We start from the raw sequence: 14,930 nt of genomic DNA on the forward strand, positions 1-14,930 counted from the left end.
AATCGATGGACCTTAGGACCCGTTTCATGTTAGTTTAACTTCTGATTGTTAACCTATGACGTAATTAGATGACTTTAAATCAATTTAATAATCTAATTAGACACTTTAGGTGGCTTCGACGTAAGTTATAAAATCAATCGACGATTTCTGTAAATAATTGAATGCATCTATCTCTTTCACCTAATTTCTCGCTAGTATAAGAGTGCGTGATTAGCACCTTCTTATTAACACTCGATGAGTTAAATTAATTAGCGAATTTAACCTAATTGGACCCTTTAGGCCGTGTAGAATGCACCCTTGCGCGACAATCAATCAACATCGTTTTTAACTCGTTTTCTAACTTGTTTTCGATTCCTTTTCGCAATCATTCGATCTAATCAATAAATCTAACTTAGGAACTAGGTTGGCTTTGGTTGGGCCGTGGTTGGCCGTGTGTTTGGCCGTGTGCTTGGCCTTTCCTATTTCGTTTGTTTTTGCATCGTTCGTTCTTTATTTGTTTTATCACTTGTAATTAATTTATGTTTCTTTGAGTCACGTTTTGTAATCTATTTGTAATTAGTTCTCCTTTTTGAGTCAAAACCTTTTCTGAAAACCTTAGTTTTATTTGGTTAGACGGCTGTTCCCAATGCTTGTAGGAGCGTAGTAAACCGCATGTTGTTTAAAGCAACACGGCCCGGTTTATGCTAATGCATGCTTTGGTGCGTAGCCCAATGTCTAATTCGATGGGATTAAGTGAGAGCACGCAATACGAGGAGGGACCCACGGCCGTGTGTCATGTAGGCCGTGAGTCACTTCCCCCATGTGCACGGTTTTCAAGGCCCAATGGCCGTGTGTTTTGTGTCGTGTTTTGAGTTGTATGTAGCAATTGTATTTAGATCGAGTTGTATCTTTAATTTGTTGTTGTGTCGGCGTGAAATGCCTGGGTTGTAATAGGTAGATCCCAACGACTCCCCCATTCCCCCTTAAGCCTTGTTTGCTTTATTTGTATGTTGTTAGATCAATCAACCCACATGCTAAATTACAACTTTGACAAAGTTAGTATAGTTGCATCTAAATCAACATAGAAACTTCACATGTTAGGGTTTAAAACAACGTTTGCATTTCATACATCGTAGTAGCTATGACCTTGTTTGAAATCCGACACTTGACTTAGTAGAGGCCGTTATCGACGGGCGGGGTTGGGTGTCCTTATGGGCTTCCCAACACGTACCCTCACCCCTTACTCAAGATCTATGGTTTGTGGATCCGTCTAAATACCATTGGATTACGAGAGTCATTCAAATCGAGTGATATAGGGTACAAGTCTTTATCTTTAATCACTCGTAGTCGATTGGCTTTATGCTTTTCGATGAAAGGTGTAAAGTTGACTTGAACGGTTCCAAGTTCCCATAAAACTTGGTGGCGACTCTAATATGTCTTAATTCGATTCGAAAGAACCTCGAGTCGATTATGCCTAGTGTGGATCCCGCGGACGCAGCTTCCGAGGGCCTTGTCCACGCTTTGGCGACTCATTGGGAAAAGAGGACTAGTTACACTGTGTTTCTAGGGTCTTTTCCTCCGAGGTGAAACTTGAAAAGAAAGTGTTGGAAAGTAAAACATTACTCATAGTGCTACGATTCATGCATAAACCCTTAAGGACTTGCCCGGCCGTCCCGGCGTTTCTTCGTGATGCGTGGGGGCGACGTCCCACTATGCCGGAAGCGCACATTGCTCGCTTCCACTTCGCCTCGCGTGGTTCTTGGGAATGGGGACGATCTTCTAGGTACTTTACCTTAAGACACCTCGCTTTATAAGACCGCAAAGGATGGAGGGCATAGACCTTCTTGTAGAAGACTTGCCGAGACTTAGAGATGTCTAGGAGCATACATCCTTATAGCATGAGAATGACAATGTGCAATATGTTTTCCCGAGTCCTTTTTTTTGAAAATTCCAAGTCCTTTTCAAAACCGAACTTTTGAACAACTTACTTTCAAACCTAGCATGATTTTCAAAACGCGGAATGCTGCCCAAATAGGACTAGAATTTCGCCCAAATTGAGCTTTTATAGCCGGCATGTTGTCCATTTCAAATCTCATTTTCAAATCAATCCTTCGTTTTGCAAAATCAATCCAAAATGTTTCTCGAACCTCAACCAAGCATGAAATGCGTCAAGTCGTGTCCGGGTCATGGCCATGTTAGGCCGGGTATGTTTCGTTTTAAGGGTCTGGAACACGACCTTGTTGGGTCACCCAAACTCACCTCTTGGGCTTTGAGTCATGTTGGTCGACCTTTTGGTCTAGAATAGTCCACAAAAAACGTCCAGGCTAGGCCCTTATGGACATTTCACGCGAACCCATGGGCTATGTTAGCCCAATCACGGGTTTGGTCACACCAAGTCCAGATTTAGAATCGAGCTATGACAAACTTTGAGTCATGTCGTTTTGTCGAGTCTAAAATGAACCAATGTCTAAATCAAACCGTGAGTCGAACCTTTGGTTAACCAATCTCAAGTCGAGTCCTTGTTTGAGTCAAGTTGGGGTCGTGTCCTTAAGTGTGCGGGGGCTCTTACTTTAAATATTGACTCGGTGCGGGGTTTCTTGTAGAAAGGCCGCCCAAAACCCGACGTCAAGCAATGGAAGATGTTGTTAACAAGCTTACTGAGGCCGTGAACCTCATGATGACCCGAATGGAAGCAATCGAATCTAGGGTGAGTGAAGATTCACCTCCACCCCCTCCACCGACCGATCCGGAGAAACGGTTCAAGTTCATCGAAGACCGTTTGAAGCTCTCCCAGGGGAAGAACATCCACTATGAGAATGCTAGGACCTACGCCCCGGTTCAGGATAAGTTGCCCACGAACATGGTACTCACCGACATCCCAAAGTTCAAGGGCACTCAAGATCCATCCACCATGTTAAGGCCTATAAAGGGTACTTAGCACCAAGGGAGTACCTGCGATATGCTCTCTCAAAATTTTCGCCCAATCTCTGGGTGAACACCCAAAGGCGTGGTTCTACAATCTGGACCTTAAGAACTTCCCCACTTTCGAAGATATTACGGTGGAGTTCTGTAAGCACTATGCTGATAATGTCGAGATTCAAACCAACATAAGAACATTGGAGGTGATGACACGAAAAAAAAAAGAAGGCTTTACTGAGTTCCTTGCAAGATGGCGCGCTGAAAGCGTGAAGTTAGCCAAGAAGCCTGACGAAGTTGAAATGGTAGATAAGTTCGTAAAGAATCTACGACCTGTTTACCGTAATGCTCTGAAATACCAGAATTTTGGCTCTTTCAAAGAATTGATAAGAATCGGGATAAAGGTAGAAGATGATGTCATAAGGGCAGAGGCTGAAAAGCCGAAAGGGTACCAAGGGGCGTCATCGTCTAAGGGAAAGGCCCCAGCAACGACCCATATTGATGAAGCCATCAATCTCTTAGAAGGGCAATTGAAGAAGCCGCAGCGCCAAACACCTAGGGCATTCACCGATATCGGATGCACTTATACATACGCTCTCCAAAGGCTCATAGCCCAAGGAAAGCTGAAGCCTATTGGTCCAACTCCGGACCCTCCCGCTGATCAACAAGGTAAATGGTATAAACCAAATGCCTCTCGTGCCTTTCATCAAGGAAAGGCCATGATACTTGAAAGGTGTTATCGATCAAACACGAAATTCAAGACATGATTGAGAACGGAACGCTCCCGATCCCAGCTGTTAAACCCAATAACATCACCAATCCATTTGGCGATCACTCTAACTTTGTTTCTGTCGAAGACAATGTCGATTATTCCCATCTTATCCGCCCATGTCACTTGAAAGGGGTGTTTATCGGAAAGATATTTGTGGATTGCTTTGAATTCTTGTCAAACCCGAAGAATGAAATTCAAGTCGGGAGTCTTGCTCTAGAACGTACTCCTCTCATTAACGAAGTTAATAAAAGACAATTCGATTCACCAACCTTCATCACTGGCGTAGATCCTCAGAGGACTACCTCGGGATGGAGGCAGACCATCAAAGGGATCAAGGACAAGAGCCGAGCATCTAAGTTGACAGCTGAACAAGGGAAAGCTCATGACCAGATTTGAAAATTATGAGTCGGGATCTATTTTCTTATCTTAGTCAAGTCGAGTCTAGGACTTTCCTTTCTTGAATTTGAGTCGTTTGTTCCGCGATGTCCTAGGGTGTGTCCTAGGCATCGTTCCTTCGAGTCTGTTAAGCTTTTGACATTCCAATAAAAAGTTGCAGTTTCATTTCCAAATATGTCTTGTTTCCAATCCTCAATCATTCCGAAACATGATAAAATGCACAACACACTCAAAGGCATCCCTGGGGTGGAAATATGTCCCGTTTCAAAATGTAAGGTACAATAGGATTCCGTGTTTGATTCCTTTACCTATTCCATGTCTGGTGGTAGAAAACCTCCATCTGAACCAATGTTTGTGGCAAGCTTTTAGATGATTCTATGACAAACCCGGACTAGCTCCTTGTTTCCCCTATCGATGATGAAAGGCAAGCCTTTTCCCCAACAAAATCATCCCATCTCGAAGAGAGAAGATATCAACCCGTTCTAACAAGGAATTGTTAGTTCCTACCCAAATTAGTTGGCGAAGCCCAGTTTTCAAGGTGTATCTATTCATGACTAAGAGAATGAATAGAAGATCATTTTCAAAGAGAGAAAAAAGATGAAAAAAAATGAAAAAAAAAAGAAAAATGAAAAAAAGATGAAAGAAAAAGAAAAAAAGGAAAAAAGATGTTGAAATTACGGAAGCCAGAATTCAAGTCAAGTACCCATAGTTGAGGTTCAATGGGCGAAGCCCAAAAGCGTAAGTAGTGACCTCTTTACCCTCTAAGTCCTTCCCGAGACGGTTCTGAGGGGATAGTCGGAATTTTGAGAATTATTCCGCTTGTGTTGTTACACCCAACCTTTAGGGTCCAGACATGGAAATTTGAACCCACATCATTTTTCAACCCATTTGCACTCGTGGTTCATCAAACCCGAGACACCCATTCCAACCACATCAGCAGCCATAGCCCTTGGCCTTAGCACCACAAAACAAACCTTCAGAATGATGGTTAACCATTCCAACTTGTTATTACCAAGCTCCACATCCCAAAAGATCCAAGCCTTTTACACCCAACCCTAGACACGGGATATAACGGTACCTTACAGGCTAGGACGGGATACGACATAATACCTTAGGTGAAACCTTCGAGTGTGTACACACAATCAAAATGCCATGTTTATGCACCATGATCGAACTACGTCGGATTTGATTTCGCTCCACGCGAATACGTAGGCGATCCTTCGAGAATAAGGGATTCAATCCACTCATCAACCAAGTTGTCATCTTGTCGATTTCTTACGGGTCTTAACCAAGTCCAAATGAAGCCACCTTTGTTTGAGTCGGTCTTAGCACTCGATGTAGGCTAGGATGAGGATATAGGTTCAGATGAATAGTATCAAGTCTCAGAATGAGCTTTATCTAACGGTTTAGGCAAAGATGCTGAGTCACATAGATGTGGGTTTGTGTTGGGAACAGAAAATATGAAAAACCCGCTGAAAAGAAAGAAGGCGTGGAAGAAAAATAGTAAAAGCCCGCTGAAAAGAAAGAAGGCGGTGGTAAGAAATGATGAAAACTCGCTGAAAAGAAAGGAGGCGAGGAGAACGATGTGATGGGATGTTCCCAACAAGAGTGATGTGTGATGTCTAAGTGCTTTCATAAGATCAATCTGTGTTTAGTGTTTGGGCGAAGCCAACGTTGTTGCTCTGTGAGTTTAATCCACCTTGTCAATGCCAAGTGATCTTGATTCCCATGTGCCCTTGGGAGCACGCCCATGCCATACGGTATCTCCGTCTCAAGCCCGATGGCCTTGTGATTCCCGTTTGCCATCTTTTGATGCCAGAATGGCCAATTTACATTTCTACCCCCAACAAGTCAATAATTGAATTAAAACCCGTGCACACTTAGGGTTTTATTTTCCTTTTTGTTTTACGGTAGCGGGCTACGCCCACGTTGTTTACGGGTCATACGGAGTGTCTGAGTCGTATTTCATGCTCACCCATCAAGGTTCGATTTCAAAAAATTTCAAAATGCCAAAAATTTCAAATTTTCAAAATTCCAAAAACTTTTTGCGAATTATGGATAGATGATCCAAGTAGTGGTACATTTCAAGTCAAGGTTCAAATCTCAAAGTTCAAAATCAAAATGATTTGTTTCAAGTTCAAATTTCGGGTCGATGGCCCAACATCCAAGGGATTCATTTCAAATTCAAAATTTGGGGTCGATGGCCCAATTATTCAAAATTTTCAACTTGTTCAAATTTCGGGTCGATGACCCAGTCATTCAAAATTTAATTTTAGGTCGACGACCCAGCATTCCAACACTTCAACTTCAAACCTCGGGTCGATGGCCCAATATTCTAAGTGATTCAAAATTTGGGTCGATAGCCCAATTATTCAAAATTTTCAACATGTTCAAATTTCGGGTCGATGACCCAGTCTTTCAAACTCAAATTTCGGGTCGATGACCCAACATTCCAAGTGATGTCAAATTCAAAATTCGGGTCGATGACCCAATTATTCAAAATTTTCAAATTCAATTTTCGGGTCGATGACCCAATCTTTCAAATGATCTAATTTTAGGATCGATGATCCAAATGTGTTTATTTGATGATTATTGCTTGTACATTTTCTATGTTTCAAATATAGCAGGATATGCTTCAACTGGGGGCTCTAAAGTCTTCGACTTTAGAGCCATTGCAAACTGGGGGCTCTGAAGCCGTTGGCTTCAGAGACCATTATCAAGATGAAATGGATGACATCCACTAAGAATTCAATTCAATACAAGAGTATGAGATGGAAGAATTCCGTAGCTGAAAGCAAATGATGAAAGCGGCGGCAACCTCCTTGGAAAGTCCCGTCCCATTCGGACAAGCGCCAGCAGATGATAAATTTTGGGCAAGTGTCAGCAGATGACGAATTTTGGACAAACGCCAGCAGATGATAAACTTTGGGCAAGTGTCAGCAGTGGCCGAACTACGACGCGGGTTTGATTCCGTCAGAAACGGATACGTAGGCGCCTAAGGATAAGGCTCAATCCACCATATATGCAATTTTATGGGTCGACGACCAACGACGATAATTTGACACAACAGAAGCAAGAGTCAATCCCCAACGAAGTTTCAGGTATGATCTCTTCTTATGGCTGGCGAGCTTATATACGCAAGTCTAATGGACTATAAACGACCCGAAAAATCCTCAGGTCGAGAGGGACCTGGGGTATACTTTGACTTTCGCCTTGTCCAAGCCTCAGTCAAAGTGGGGGCTCTGTAGATACCCGTATCCGTCGATATTGGAATTTATAGAGAACCCGACAAACACCCGATGATGATAGGACACATGTATTCTTTAGTTGTCACTGTCATTATTTGGAGCTCGTTTTACGAGGTGGAATGGGCGCCGTCGACGAAGTATTTTATTAATTTAAATGATATTTAAATTAATGTTTTTAGTGAATTCTTTCTGTTAATTTAAATGATATTTAAATTAATGTTTTTAGTAAGTTCATTTTGTTATTTTAAATGATATTTAAAATTAATGTGCTTTTTAAGTAAATTCATTATTCATGTAATTTAAATGATATTTAAATTAAAGCTTTATTTTGAATTTATTTTCTTAAGTTATTTTATTGAAAATAAAATAAATATTTGATTTGAAAAATCATTTTATGAATATATTTGATTTGAAAAGTCATTTACTTCAATTTATTAGGTGATTTGAAAAATCGATTTTAAAAAGCGAAGAAAACTCGTTTTGAACACTTGTTTTTGAGCTCGTTTTTAGCTCGGTTTTTGAGCCCGTTTCCTTTGCGAATTGGCACGAATCTCGAGTACACTAACCAACCTATACCAATACCCATCAACCCATGTTCGAACCCCCTCACAAGCGGCCCAAATTCTCATCCCAAACAGGCCACAAGCAGCCCGCAAAACACCAATGCAGTCCCCTGTTTTTGCGTGTCAATTCGCGAGCCCAAACCCGCTCCAAACACTACCAAGACCCGTACCCATTAACCCTAACCCATACCCTAATATCCTACCCATATTATCCTAGCTTAATCACCAAGAAAACCCCAAAACGAACCCTAGAAACCCCCCCAAAAGCTGCTGGACAGCAGCTATGTTCAACAAGCCCGATTGCCTCTCCCTCTCTTTAACCTACTTTAACTCCTTATAAATACCACCCCTTCACCATACATTCACTCCTCTAAGTCCTCCATACATCCAAGCATCACATACAAGCTTTAAACCTCAGAAACAAACCCTAAACACCCTTCAAAAAACCTAAACAAAACCGACACACAAACTGAACTGTTTGTGTGCCCTCTTCGAAAACCCTTTCGTTCCTCCATCAAAACTCCATAAAAATTCGAGTTTCTTGTTCCTAATTAACCACATAACATCCATATACATATTAGACAAAGAATTACGAGCCAAATTGCCCTTGAGAGTACACGAGATCCCTCGAAAAACAGAGTGAAATAACACTCTGTTTTCGCGGTTTCTTCTTGTCTGTCCAGTTCTGTTTGTGCTCGTTTTTCGTGCCCATTAACCCAAATCGAGCAGGGGTTGCTTTAAGATCCTTGTTCTCCTCTCTTTCTAGTTTCCAAAACATCTTTCGGATCGAATTTTCGTCGTGAAACGAGGGAGATATCACTGTTTTAAAACTGCTGTCCAGAAACTTTCCAAAACGCGTGTTGCTTTGTTACTTCGTCGACGACGGCCTCTCGAGATAAAATCTACCATCGATTACGACCCAAGACGGTGTCAACGATACATGTAGGTTGAGGGTGCATCAAATCCCCTTCTCTTCTCTCTTTTTATTTCGTTTTTTTTATATCCTTTTTTATTGTCTTTTTTTTGTTTGTTTTTTCGTTTTAATTATCGTTTGTTTTAAATTAACTACGAAACTAGTTAGTCCGAGTATGAGTTAAAGTACCACCATGAACACCCGCGTTGACTTGAGATGGGAAAAGAAACCGCTCCTTCTGTCGGTCGTACACCCCGTCTCATTTACATATCCTCGTGTTCAAGGTAGGGCATAAATAAAACAAGTTATCTAACTTCGATCTTCGCTTTCGACCCTCTTACTATTTCGGCCAAATCGATGGACCTTAGGACCCGTTGCATGTTAGTTTAACTTCTGATTGTTAACCTATGACGTAATTAGATGACTTTAAATCAATTTAATAATCTAATTAGACACTTTAGGTGGCTTCGACGTAAGTTATAAAATCAATCGATTTACTCAAAAATAATTGAATGCATCTATCTCTTTCACCTAATTTCTCGCTAGTATAAGAGTGCGTGATTAGCACCTTCTTATTGACACTCGATGAGTTAAATTAATTAGCGAATTTAACCTAATTGGACCCTTTAGGCCGTGTAGAATGCACCCTTGCGCGACAATCAATCAACATCGTTTTTAACTCGTTTTCTAACTTGTTTTCGATTCCTTTTCGCAATCATTCGATCTAATCAATAAATCTAACTTAGGAACTAGGTTGGCTTTGGTTGGGCCGTGGTTGGCCGTGTGTTTGGCCGTGTGCTTGGCCTTTCCTATTTCGTTTGTTTTTGCATCGTTCGTTCTTTATTTGTTTTATCACTTGTAATTAATTTATGTTTCTTTGAGTCACGTTTTGTAATCTATTTGTAATTAGTTCTCCTTTTTGAGTCAAAACCTTTTAAAACCTTAGTTTTATTTGGTTAGACAATTTGTTCCCAATGCTTGTAGGAGCGTAGTAAACCGCATGTTGTTTAAAGCAACACGGCCCGGTTTATGCTAATGCATGCTTTGGTGCGTAGCCCAATGTCTAATTCGATGGGATTAAGTGAGAGCACGCAATACGAGGAGGGACCCACGGCCGTGTGTCATGTAGGCCGTGAGTCACTTCCCCCATGTGCACGGTTTTCAAGGCCCAATGGCCGTGTGTTTTGTGTCGTGTTTTGAGTTGTATGTAGCAATTGTATTTAGATCGAGTTGTATCTTTAATTTGTTGTTGTGTCGGCGTGAAATGCCTGGGTTGTAATAGGTAGATCCCAACGACTCCCCCATTCCCCCTTAAGCCTTGTTTGCTTTATTTGTATGTTGTTAGATCAATCAACCCACATGCTAAATTACAACTTTGACAAAGTTAGTATAGTTGCATCTAAATCAACATAGAAACTTCACATGTTAGGGTTTAAAACAACGTTTGCATTTCATACATCGTAGTAGCTATGACCTTGTTTGAAATCCGACACTTGACTTAGTAGAGGCCGTTATCGACGGGCGGGGTTGGGTGTCCTTATGGGCTTCCCAACACGTACCCTCACCCCTTACTCAAGATCTATGGTTTGTGGATCCGTCTAAATACCATTGGATTACGAGAGTCATTCAAATCGAGTGATATAGGGTACAAGTCTTTATCTTTAATCACTCGTAGTCGATTGGCTTTATGCTTTTCGATGAAAGGTGTAAAGTTGACTTGAACGGTTCCAAGTTCCCATAAAACTTGGTGGCGACTCTAATATGTCTTAATTCGATTCGAAAGAACCTCGAGTCGATTATGCCTAGTGTGGATCCCGCGGACGCAGTTCCCGAGGGCCTTGTCCACACTAAGTAATTGACAAAGATTATTAGTACCAAGTTTATCATGTTCATATGTTTACCTTTGCATGAGTGACCCGACCCCTTTAGACTATCTTTTATCATATTATTTACTTTGCAATTTTCATTAATCATCAAACCAAACAAACTAAAACCAAATCGTAATCGACCTTGATAAAAATCCACCCATAGCAATTCACGACGTAATTCCCGTTTCCTTGTGTTCGACCCCTATTACTACATTAACTTGTGTCTAGGGAAATTATTTTTGCATAGGTACGCGATAAGCCTATCACCTAGTGGCCTTTGAGAGTAGAAATTTGAATGGGGCCGAGACTCGGTATGCTGCCCAAGGGAAGGAACTTCTTGCTATTGTTCATTACCTGTAGGGATGAAGACACTACCTCTTGGGATCGAAGTTTATCGTCAAGACGGATAACACCGCGACATCCCACTTCCTGACGCAACCCAAGCTCAATAACCGACAAGCTAGATGGCAAGAATTGTTGGCCGAGTTTGATGTGGAGTTCACTTATCGACTAGAAGCAGCGAGTAGGGTCGCTGATGCCCTAAGCCGTAGGTGCGACTTGGCCACATTGCATACGATCGCTCACTTGTCCACTACCACCATGGTCACAGATATTCGAGCTAAGGCGAAGGAGCACCTCGACCAAGACCCAATGGCGAGGACTCTGAAACAGTTGGCCTTAGAAGGAAAGACTCGCAAGTTTTGGGTGGAAGATGGGCTTTTATTCACAAAGGGACATCGCATCTTTGTTCCAAAGGCGGCTGGATTGAGGAAGATGCTTCTACAGGAGTGTCATGATACCTTGTGGGTGGGTCATCCGGGATGGCAGAGAACTTTATGCCTATTGAAGAGAAGTTACTATTGGCCACAAATGAAGGATGATGTGATGGAGTACACAAGGACATGCCTCATTTGCCAGCAAGATAAGGGAGAGAAACAGAAGCCAAGAGGGCTGCTATATCCGTTGCCCGTGCCGACACGACCATGGGAGAGTATCTCAATGGACTTTATCTCTGGGTTGCCGAAGGTAGGGGCGTTAAGTGTGATACTTGTCATTGTGGATCGATTCTCAAAATACGTGACTTTTATTCCCCTTCCTAAGGCGTGTAGCGCTGAAGAAATGGCCACAATGTTCTTCAGGCATGTTGGGAAATATTGGGGATTGCCTCAAAGTATAGTCAGTGACCGCGATTCTCGCTTCACGGGACTATTTTGGGGAGAGTTGTTCAATCTCCTGGGTTCGAAGCTGCGGATGTCCTCAAGTTACCATCCCCAAACGGATGGCCAGACTGAACGATTCAATAGCACGTTGGAAGATTACTTGAGACACTTTGTTGGGGCAACTCAAATGGAGTGGGTGAGACTCCTTGATGTTGCCCAATTCTGTTTTAATGTGCAGACGAGCTCTTCGTCCAACAAGAGGCCGTTTGAGCTTGTTACAGGTCAACAACCGTTATTGCCTCCCACAGTTGCAGATACATATGGAGGCCGGACAAAGAAAGCCCACGAGTATGTGAAAGAATAGAACGTGAATGCCGAAATTGCTCGAGCTTACTTGGAGAAAGCGTCTCGCCGCATGAAGAAGTGGGCGGATCAAAATCGGAGAACAAGGAAGTTCAAAGTAGGCGACATAGTCATGGTGAAACTGAACAAAGAGCAGATGAGATTCCTCTGAGGACGAGACAAGCGTCTAGTGCGAAAGTACGAAGGCCCAATCCAAGTGATCAAGCGGATTGGGGAAGTAGCATACAAGCTGGACCGCCCTGCCTGGATGAAGTGTCACCCTGTCTTTCATGTGAGCTGTCTAAAGCCTTACCATCCAGATCCTGAAGATCCCACCCGCAACAAGAGCAAGCGCGCCAACATCCGCTCCAATCAACTTCCAGCGACATCAGCCGACTGAACCAGCCATGAAGATTTTCAAGCGTTGTCGAGGACGGCAACAAATTAGGTGCGGGAGAGTGTAATGAGCCGCAGTTGTAGTGCACAATTCCTAAAAATTGCGCGCGCGGTCATTCCACTTCGAACCCTTAGATTTCTTATTTGCACTTATGTATTTTCATTTCTGTTTTTAGTTTCATTTAGTACTCCAAGATTACTTCATGCATGTCGAATCTTGGAGTCTCGTTTTTAGTTTAAGATATGTTTTTAGGCGTTTAGAAAACATATCGCTATTAATACGTGCATATTCTATACACTTTATTTGCAGTTTTGGCACGTATTTCCATGCATAATTGTTAGCTTAAGGCTACTATTTCTTCCGAAATGTTTCACTTTGCAATTTCTATGATTTATTGTAGGAATGAGTAAAAGTGGGCTAATTGGAAGAGGAAAGGAGGTTACTGAACAGCTCAACTGGTCGATCGACCAGCATCACCAGTCGATCGACCGTGGAATTTCTTCAGCTGCTACTGTACTGCACTCTCCAGTCGATCGACCATGCCCCTTAGTCGATCGACCAAGCCGCGCAGCTGAGATTTATTTTTTCGTGTTAGACTTTTAAAAGCCTAATTGGTAATTAACTTTTGGTATCGTTTATCAGTAGAACGCATAATACTTTTAGGGGATGCTTTTCATTATTCAGAAACTGAGTTTTTAGATCTAGTAAGAGGCAAGAAAGAGGGACGACGGATCCCGAATTCAATTACTTTGTTCATCGTTTTAATTAGTAAGTTTTTATGCAAATTCTTTCTTCTTTAATTTCTTGTTATTTCAATTCTTGTTATTACCAATTTAATTTCAGCAATTCAGTTCTTATCCTTTGTCTTTAATTCAATCCAATCATGTCAAACTTGTTCTTTGCTATCAATTTTGCAATTGTTAAGTTTTAATCATGCATAGCTAATTTTATTGATTGGGAACGGGGTGAGCCATGGCATAAATTGGGGTTGTCTTGTTAGTTTGAATTCTTTCATTTCGATCTTATTAACTTTCGATAAACCCGTCTTGCTAGATTGAAAGATTAGTAGGTTAGGTTTTCATTGGGTTTGGAATTTCCCTTGAGCGAAGGCTTTGAGAAATTCTTGGGAATTAGAAGACTGTAAGGTTATTGAGCATTGATCGAAGGACTTGCTCATGTTCCCCGAGACCGTTTTACAAGACCTCTACTACCTTTTGACCCGACCTTAGCCATGGTGAACCAAAGTTCCTAATCTCTCTTTTATCTTATTTGCGAATTCTCTTATTTTGTCAATTAGTTTTTAGAATCAAACAATTTCAAAACCTCCACTTAATTGTTACTTTTTATAGACTGGAAATAGCAAATAGAATTGACCTTGTCTCTCTGTGGTTCGATCCTTACTATCACTAGCTATAGTTTTAGTTTTGAATTATAAATTTAATTTTGATACAAAACGACGGTATCAAATTTTGGCGCCGTTGCCGGGGAGACGATGTAATTCTGTTTGCTTTATTTTTAGTTTATTTTTCTTGTCTCAAGGAACTTTGGTTCCTTGAGACCGTTGCTTACCCTTGCTTCTAGTTTTGCTTCTGCACAGTTAGAAGACAGGTTTTTTTGAGAGGAAGGCTTGAGTACTCTCAGTTTTGCGAATATGGCTACGATATATGACAATCTTCAGCCAAAAGAGCAGCACCTTCCAAAGGGGCACGTGTTACCTACCCCTACTACCGGTAACTTCGAATTTCATTCCTCTTATATCGATTTAGTGGAGCGAAATCAGTTTGCTGGTCTACCAGATGAGGACCCTTTGAAGCATATGGAAATTTTCACAGACTACTGCTGTTCCATACCTATACCGGCTAGGGTGACTCAGGATGAAGTAAAGGGAGTGATGTTCTTATACTCCTTGAAGGATTCTGTGCGAGATTGGTACCGCTACCTTGATAGGGTAGCAGCTGGAGTCACAAATTGGACATCTCTCGCATTGGCCTTCTACAAAAAATACTTCCCACTTGCAAAGACTGATGCTTTGAGAAGTAAAATCACAAATTTCCAGCAAGGACCTGATGAGGAATTTTGTGAAGCATGGGGACGTTTCAAGAATTTGGTTCGGTCTGTCACTCACCACGGTTTCCAGCAGTGGTACCTTTGCAACTTATTCTACAATGCTTTATATGATGATTACAAGGTCATCTTGGACGCAGCTGCGAATGGTAGGTTCCAAAACAAGACTGCAGTCGAATAAAGGTTGGAACACTATTGAGGAGATGGCAGTCCATAGAGCTGAGTTTGGGAGTTCACGTGGAAAATCACGCAAGCAAAGTGATGAAATGAGTGCCGTTGTGACACTCATTACTTCTATTACTGCCCGTCTCG

At 41.8% G+C, this 14,930-nt stretch overlaps 1 non-coding gene across 1 annotated transcript; it reads right to left on the reverse strand.

Moving 5' to 3' along the window:
* Positions 1-14,578: 14,578 nt before the first annotated feature.
* On the reverse strand, positions 14,579-14,687 carry LOC141654068 (small nucleolar RNA R71). Its single transcript, XR_012547646.1, has one exon. It is a non-coding gene; the product is annotated as a small nucleolar RNA R71 (small nucleolar RNA).
* Positions 14,688-14,930: the final 243 nt, after the last annotated feature.

The sequence above is a fragment of the Silene latifolia genome, chromosome 4, assembly GCF_048544455.1.
Source record: "Silene latifolia isolate original U9 population chromosome 4, ASM4854445v1, whole genome shotgun sequence".
Taxonomy (NCBI): Eukaryota; Viridiplantae; Streptophyta; class Magnoliopsida; order Caryophyllales; family Caryophyllaceae; genus Silene; species Silene latifolia.